The sequence below is a fragment of the Scomber japonicus genome, chromosome 20 (genome assembly GCF_027409825.1).
Source record: "Scomber japonicus isolate fScoJap1 chromosome 20, fScoJap1.pri, whole genome shotgun sequence".
Classification (NCBI taxonomy): Eukaryota; Metazoa; Chordata; class Actinopteri; order Scombriformes; family Scombridae; genus Scomber; species Scomber japonicus.
The window spans coordinates 20,940,218-20,946,959 of NC_070597.1; positions in this window are offsets into that span (position 1 = coordinate 20,940,218).

Below are 6,742 nucleotides of genomic sequence, written 5' to 3' on the forward strand. Positions count from 1 at the left end.
GACCAAACACCATTTTCCTATGCTGTGGATTATGTGTTAGGCGACACAATATTTTCATACTCATTGGAGGCAGCTCATTTACAGGGCTGAGGAGCCCAACAGTTGAGAAGGAGATGTAGCCAAGACTCACTTCGTACTGCATGACTGCTGATGAACTGCGGACTTACAGTTCCGTTCCCACGAGGAATTATTTGGAAGAAAATGTTTGCAGTTATCGCAGCCATTTAATAATGAAAAAGGTTGGGCAACCAGTCATTGTAAAGTTCCGGATATTCCTGTTACGACATACTGTACTGATATGATTTTACATTTTTAGGTCTTAGGTGCCAACATAACAATACACTTGGAATCTGTCTAAAGGTTCTTGACACGCAAACCTAAATATCACTGCTGCAAAAGAAACTAGATCCAGCACACTGACTGAAAGAACACGGAAAAAGGATAGTCACAGACAGATGGAAAGGTATCAGACATCGCATGACATTATTGCGTGCAGTTGGTGACCTTTAGGTACAAGAGGAAGAGCTGTTGAGTGTAAATAAGTCTGGTAGTCTTCAAATCCCTATTGTGCCTAGTTAGGTTTAGCTACTGCAGGTTAAGCATTACAGCAATGTAGCTAACAACCCAAATTCCTGCTCTGCACTTTGAAATAAGGTGTCCAAACATTGTAAAATAACACTGTAATCTGTATTGTCCTCAATATATGCTCAGTTAAAAGATAAGGCTGGAGATTATTTATATTTTTTATGGATTCATGTCAACAAATCTAGAGCTCTGTTGTTGTCAGCCAACCAACCAAACCAACAATGTCTACGGGACAGTGGATTAAGATATGTCAGGCTCTGGATACACATGCCAGCCATAATCTTTAATCATTTAAAAGAATATGGCTGGTTGATTGAAGCTGTAATCCATATTTTGCATGTTGGTGGCTGCAAATGGCAACAAGAGGTCACTGCACTTCAGTGCTCACATATATAATGAAAGTGAACTGCACGCTCATGTTTCTGTTGGAAACGTGCAAACATTTAATACTGTTGAGTCACATCAGATATTTAGTTAAAACTTGAGCAACTTTGCATGAAAAATGCAAGTGGCAAGTGGAGGTTGTTATACCTTATCTCCAGTCCCACTTCCTCACCAGCATCACATCCTTTACACTATACTAATGCTATATAGTCAAACAGTGTTTTACATGCAGAACTTAATATTACATACCAAAACAATTGTTGAGAAATGATGCATAAGACATCTAAAATGTGTCCCTATGATGGAATGATGCAACCATCAAAAACATTTAGTGTATTTCACTCAGTGTAAATATCAAACAGCTTAAATAAAGAGCCGAAGCAAGCTGTTAAAAAATATATAGTATATGTGACACTGTCAGACAGTGTGGACTAAGGTAATTTGTTTGCAAAATTAAAGCAATTTAAAAGGGAAAATTAAAGGAAACTGGATGTTAGATGTCATTTGACACCACCAAATTACACCATCCAAAGGTAATTCAACTGCCAGTTTGACAGTAAACCAGGATTTGCAAAGAAACCACAGAGATACATTATAATCAGATGTATCTAAGCTTATGACCAGGATGTGTTATAACTGCTCATAAAAGAAAATCTCAATGTGCAGCCTTAACAGAAGTTCGCAGCCCTCAGATATTGAGCAAATGAGAGCAAAAAAGATGGAGGAAAAGAAAAGAGAGAGGTGGGATAACAGGGTAAACAACAGAGAAGGACCCATGGAAGGATATCAGAGGTGGAGAGTGGGTGGACTGTGGTCAAGAGCGAGTAGCACATTGTCCCATCTGAAAAAGCCATCAGTCTCTGCAGCGCTCGCATGACACGGGAAATGGTAGTAACAAGCAGAGGACAGATGACATGTTTCATATGGATGTTTTCCACAGTAGACAGCCAAGCAGACAAGTCACGTCACACCAGAGGCATGAGCGCTGTCCCTGCCAAATAAAGTGCTATCGTTAGTTCCGTGTCTCACTATCAAATTAAAGTAGTGAGTGGGAGTGCAGCTACTGAAAAACCCAACATGTGCTTCTTCACTGTGTTAGATAATAAAATCATCACTGTTCCTTTGGTATACAAAAGGAGCAAGCAATACATTTCCAAAAAGGGTGACATTTTATAATAAGTGAAAGTGCTTATTTACTTCCTTACCAAAAGTTAGGTGAGAAGATTGATACCACTCTTAATGTTGTATAGTAAATATGAAGCTACAGTACAGCCAGGAGTCTGTTAGCATAGTTTAGCACACACAGGTAACAATCTACCACCTCACTAAAAAACAAGTGAATAAACAACAATTCATATGGTTCTATGGTGGGTTATGTCTGTTTTTTAGCCTTGTCCCTTGTAAATCTTGTCCTCACTATCAAATTTCCAGGCAATGTCAATATCAAGGTATCAGGAAGTCACTACTCCTAGCTCAAAACCCCACATGTAACTGCAAATTTGTTATGTTTGGACAAAGCAAAGCTAGCTTCTTCCTCCCGTATCCAGTCTGTATGCTAAGCTAAGCTAAATAGCTGCTGGCTCAAGCTTCATATTTAGCGTACAGACAAAAAAGTGGTATTTATTTTCTCATCTAACTCTCAGTAAGAAAGCAAATAAGTGTAGTCCCCAAAATAATCAAACTTTTCTCTTAAAACAAATTCTGCTCGGCTGGATACTGATTAGAAGGGAAATCTTAAGGTCTATTTTAAAGGATGAATTCACTCAAATAAAAAAAAACCCAAAACAAACCACACCAGTAAAACTATGGGTGGCTAGCAATCCAGAAAGTTTTGGTTGTCCAGGTTTTTAACTTCTGTGAGATTTCTACCTCCACCCCAATACAATTTCCTAGGTAAATGGAAATTGTTGTGGAAAGTAGCTCCAATGAAAGCTGATCACACTGTGTAGATTATCAAAGCGTAACCAGAACATTGTTTCTCCAAAAGCATCTTCATGGTATCACTAGATGTAAGCGAAAAAAAAAACATGGTTTTGCTTTTATAAAGCTTCTTAGGGTGAACTGACCCTTTTAATGACTCAGTACGATATAAAAAGAAATGGTACACAGCAGGGCTAGATGTATTCAGAATGATCCACACTGATAAAAGAGGTCATTATTTCTGTTATTCATAATCTATAAAACTATAATCATGTTCGTAAATTCCTCATTTTAAGACTCCAGACAGCATGGCAGCCCCAGCCTCTAACCGCCTTCCCCCTGCGTCACAATACATAGTTCCAATTTACAACACTGCAAACTCTTAATGAACAATGTTTGTCTTATTACAGGCATTTGCAGGATGCTGATCACGGGTGACAATGCGGGTCAGCTGGATTTGAACCAGAACTAATCATATAGGCATGGCGCTGTGACGTCAGAGGCTCTTGAGTGACAGCACTAACCGTAGGCTGCCGTACTGATTACCATCCGATACCCCTCCACACGGTTAGTCTGGTTACAGGCTTGATACGGCTGACAATTAAGGACCACACCATTGTTGGGGCAGTGTGAGATTTAAAAGATGGAGCATGACAGACGCTGGTGGAACGCTGGGATTGGTATGAGAAGGGCAGGGAATGTTTATCTCATCGGTCTCTGAGGTCACCAGAGATGCATTAAGATGTTGTGGTGTAGGGTGGAGTGACAGCAAGGCGGCTAAGAATATAGCTTGTAAAAAAATAAGGAACGCATTTCTGCTTCAAATGAGTTAACTCCCAATGTACAATTGGTTTTGTAAAGAAAACAAATTAATCAAAACCTTGAGTTCGTCATTCACCATTCTTTAAAAATGTATCACAGCCAATGAAAATATCAGTGGAGCAGCAATAAGTAAGAACAAACTTTTAGTACTTTCAAGCCTGCTACTAGGACTGGCCTTGGCCGCTGAAGGAGGTCAAACTTTAAAGCTGGTATATTTAATATTTTCTACAATAGATCAAATGACTGTATTTGACAAGTGTTCTTTGTAGTGGCAAACACAAACACACACAATTATCACCTGACTCTGCAATTTCCTTGTGGTCTACACAACCATTTTGTATCTTTTTAGTGTATTATTTTGGTTTTATGGCCCCAAAGTGTACTGTTGTGGTTCAGTTGCACTGTTCTTATCAAGGTTGTGTATAGTAGAAGGGGGCTGTTTTCAATGAAAGCTGAAAAATGAAACAGTGAAAGCAGTGATAAAACCTACGTGCCTTACCTGCCCATTTGTTTCTTAGGAGTTGTTAGAAAGAGAAAACAGAGTGACTGCTGGGAATACCTTTGCCAGATGGCCAGAAACTTGACTCTAAATGAATGCTAATGTGTCTGCTGCATTTGTGAATATGCAATTCTTTGCTATTAGGGTATTCATCAGCTTTACAATGTGGTAATGTCAGTGTTGTGTTTATAGCTAGTGGCACCAACACCAAAAGCAAAGGGGAAAAAGCAGATTTAGATGAACTAAAACAGGATTTATGAACACTGCATCAAAAACTATAAAATCCTATAGGAGGGCAGAAACAGAACCACCTGCTTCCATTTTAGTAGTAAGAACTCAGTCAGAACCACACCACTGCTTTTTTCCCTTTGTTTTTTATTTAATACGGTTCTATCTTAACTAACATCTCTTGGTCTTAAAAACTCACTTTGGAATTTGTAATGACTAAAAGTCTAGACCTGCAATATCAACATTATTTCAGTCCCACTGGTCAAGACCGGATTGATCAGTTCTAAAACAAAAAGACAAAAAACAATGTAATATTCTGTCGACATTTTTTGTCTTTTGCAGCCTTTAATGAATTTCTATTTCCCACAAATCGAAAACTATTTCAGGTTGAACACCATTAGATAGATGTAATGAGGCTAGTCCAGCTGCTAGCTATGTTGTACAACACAAAAGCAGAAATTAGGGCTAAGCTAAAACGCTTACCTAAAAATTAGCTTAAAACTTTGAGAGGTGATGTTAGCAGACAGTGTCAGGAGATATCATGATTAAGAGAGAAACTGTTACATTCACACATGAGATACACACTGCCATACTCAGAAAAGCTAACAAGTTAATGCTAATGAGCTAATTGTTGCTTGTTTTTTCTTTACAAACACTCCAGATGCTCACAGTGAAGTACTGAAATTAGGGCTAAGCTAAAATGATTAGCTAAAAATTAGCCTAAAACTTTGAGTGGTGAAATTAACTAGAAACTGAAACTGTTACAGTCACACATAAGACACACATTGCCATACTCAGAAAAGCTAACAAGCTAATTAGTGCTTATTTTTGTTCACAAACACTTCAGATGCTAACAGTGCTGCTATAGGTGTCTTATGGATAGTAAAAAGACAAATTACTGAAATGTTCAATAAGCACTGAGCAGTGATATCAGTAAGTGCTTCTTTGAAAGCCACCAAAAAAAAGAAAGCGTCTATGAATTCTAGTAGGAACTGCTCATTTCAAAGTGCAGTTTGTGCGAGCAATGCTGGGGAGATATTGGGTTTGTTTATGCAGAACAGGGACTTAGATTGTCAGTGGCAGGCAGTGCTAATGTGGGCAGTTTTCCCAGGAACAAAAAGAGGAAGAAGGAAGGAAAAAAACAAAACAACAATTAATATTCTAAACCAATTCCACTCTGAGAATCTGCCCCCTCCTGAACCAATGGGTGGTCTTTTCAAATGCAAAATACTGCACAACCACAAAAAGAAAGGTTAGAGACCAAGAGGCTGTGATAGAGACACAGAGAAAAACAGACAGATGGAGAAAGACAAAGAGGGAGAGAATATGCCGACTAACAACTCTGGAAAATAGAGGACGGTTAGAGCATGCAAGCATAAACAGATAAATGAGTGAAAAAATGTACGTGGGAAAGACTGTTGACAAGCATGCAGGAAAATTTGATTGGGTTCTAATTGCTTGGGATTTAAGTTCTAATTATGTGTGTGCATGTGTGGAGAGAGAGAGAGAAAGAAAGAGAGAGAAAGAGAGAGAAAGAGGGAAGCGACCCAAAAAAAAAAAAAGTAAAGTCGACCGCAAAAAGCTGTGTGTACTCCACAAGGTACTGTAGCTGTGTTGTGGTGTTTTTAATGCCCGCTCACAGGCAACATGCCCTAATGAAACAATGACTTTAATTGCATTTCTGTTGCCATCCAGCAACATGGGAAAAAGAAAAACACGAGTTGAGCCCCAGCTTGAAAATCAACTCATTATAAAAAAAACAATGGAGAGCTGCGTTTGTTTTTGCTAATTTAGCTGAGGGGCAAAATATGTACTGTAAGAGTTGGCTTTATGTTGCTCCAGGGCTGTTTTTATTGCATGGATCTGAGTCTAACCTATTATATTGTAGTCAACACTACTGCCAGTATTAGAGTATTTACCCTTTGTCCTTAAATAGCATTATTTATATGTGTATTTGTGGGTAAGTGTTGAACTGAACCTACCCTGACCTCGGTGTGAGTTGTGTGTGTGGTACTGGTTTGATGACCCATCTTTACAACCTCTTTCCATAAAGCCACATCTGATCACAGCAGAAACTGTATATCAGCGCAGAAAAGCCAATCTGGAAGTTTTTACGACACTTCTACACAGTTTGAAGCTGAAGCACTTAGTCCTCGGTCTCCCGTGGAAACAGGCATCTGTGAACCAGGGCTGTCACAACATATATGATTTTCACTACATGATTATCATGGCCAAAAGAATTCACAATTGAAAAAAAAGCTAAATATGCTCAATGTTGTTTAGTTGGGTTGGGGTTAGGGTTTA